Raw genomic sequence first — 2,593 nt, 5'->3', positions numbered from 1 at the left:
AATGCCCGGGCAATTTTCCTGATTGCACAAATCAACTGGATATCGAGCGTACTTTAACACATATTCCAGCGACGATGCGAACATCGCGCAGATTCGACGTACCTGTCTACGAAATCCCTGAAATATCACGTTTGTTTTTCTTTATTCGCGTCCTCGTTTCGTCGAGCCTCGGACAGAGGCGAACGTTTATCGAAAAATATTCGATGATATTTTATATAGATGATTTTTTACGGATTGAAGGAAATTTGAGTCGATTAATGTAGAGAATAAATTCTTCGAATCACATTTAACACTAGATTTACGGAATCCGTCAAAATGACGGGTCACCGATTTGTTAACGTACTATTATTCAGATTTTAAAGATACATTTATTGCTTATTTATCGATTATATTTACTATAATTATTTATATTTATTTATTTATCGATTACATTAACGATTAGAATAAATCGTTACTTTCATAAACAAATATGAAACGGCTGCTTCTATTACTCCGTAAACCTAGTGTTAATGAAGATAATACAATATATCGAAAAAATTCTTTGAATCACATTTAATGGAGATAATATAATATAGTGAATAAATTCTTTGAATCACATTTAATGGAGATAATATAATATAGCGAATAAATTCTTTGAATCACATTTAATGAGGATAATATATCGAATAAATTCTTCGAATCAGATTTCATTCTTTTCCCTGTCACCTTTTACGATTTTTCGTTTATTTTAATCTTGGAGGCCGGATGTCGACGTGTTAATATCGTAATATTCTTCCAGTAATAACAAACATATAATCGTGTACATGACAAAAAACCTGTATATTTATTACTGCGGATTTTTATGCAAAATAAAAATCGTCCACATTTGTTACAAAAATCAGAAGCAACTCAGAAATTTTCTCTTTTATTCAATAACAATACTAGACACGCTTCTATTATTTAAAATATTCACAAATATCGCGAACGCGTGAAAATCAGAATTCAAGTTGTAGCCGATACATTTCTTGATACAATCACGAGACCGGTTCATCATTCTTATGAACGAGTAACATCGGTTGCGCAGAAAAATGTAACGTACATAAGAATGATACGTAAGAAAGCAAATTCATGAACATAAATGCACGAGCGGAACACGGATGAAATAATAGTTCGAAAACGATCCGCGTACATTTTACGAGGACTGAAGCGAAAAGCACTGACATTATCCTTGTAAGTTGCATCCATTGACAATGGGAATAGACGTAATAACGGTTGGCTTTGGACGAGTAGCGTTCCGAAGATTGATGGAACTAATAGAATGGACAGATATTGCTCCGTTGCGGTTGCCATGGGCAAATCCAGCGACTCCGAGATTTATTATTGCCAAGAAGATTCGGATAATTGGACAGTTCCTTTTACTGGGTTCGGTCGTACTGTAAATTGCAGGTGTTCAAGCCCCACGCCTAGCGGACCGAGGTTCGTCTCGATACTTCGGACGTTTGCTCTCTATACAAATAATATAATTGCAACAATGGCTGACTTTCTACAAATTAGCGGTCGCGAGAAAAAAAGATAATTTTTTGTATATAACCTCAAATATACGTCAGGAACGAGGATTTAAATCAATCTATAGAGAAACGGAATTAAAATGTAAGGTTAACATAAATGAAGCATTTTTGGGAATACATTGAATTTATCGAATCGTGAAATTCTTGTGTAAAATAAATTCTGTTCGAAGAAGCGAAAACTTAGAAAAATTAAAAACTCGATAGTATATTGTGATTTTAATATCCGTCGCATTAAATTAAGAGTTTTAATTTTGCGGTGACATCGATGCTGTTTAATTAGCTAACGTATAAACATTTTATAAAAAACAATTGTTTTTATCTAAAGTAAAAGAACAAAAAGTTATGTTTAATCATTTGCGGATGAACCTTAAATCATAAATTTACAAATTTATTATCGTTACTATTATTTAGTACGATCGCTCGTTATTTTGCAATATCGCTATCTCGATTACACAAAATTGTAAATTGCATCGTTGACCGTTGTACAACGATTACAAAAGGAATCGCGTTAAATAGTAACAATCATGGATCCGCCTAAACATTCACGGTCCGAACGGACAGCACAATTTTCGTTCGACTTCGAAACGCGAACTATATTTATACTTCGTTTCGCGCAACAACAAGCGAATTGTTGTGAATGCCATAATTCCTTGTCGACGAGACCGCAATCCTTTTCGAACGAAGTCATTTCTCTTTTGCGTCGCGGGTATGACTCACGTAACTAGAGAATAACAATGCAATTGTTATTATCAGAAAATGCGGTTGGCGGAGCGCAGCAGGAATCAAGGTCCGAGGGGGAAAATCGCTTTCTGCGGGACAGAAAATGACATTATCGACGTTTATCCGATTTGCGATAATGCTCGCTAATTTCTCGTCCCTGCCATAATATTGAAATTTAATATAAACAATTAACTGTAACACGGACGCGCGCGAACGCTCGACGCGGCCGGCCGTCGCAAATTAAATGAAACATTGTTGACCGACGGGCCATGCGTTGACCTTTCGTGAACTATTTGTTTGGCGAATGTTCTATTCAATGGAAAATC

Source organism: Augochlora pura, chromosome 7, assembly GCF_028453695.1.
Source record: "Augochlora pura isolate Apur16 chromosome 7, APUR_v2.2.1, whole genome shotgun sequence".
In the NCBI taxonomy this organism is placed as follows: Eukaryota; Metazoa; Arthropoda; class Insecta; order Hymenoptera; family Halictidae; genus Augochlora; species Augochlora pura.
This window is presented reverse-complemented; position numbering follows the sequence as displayed.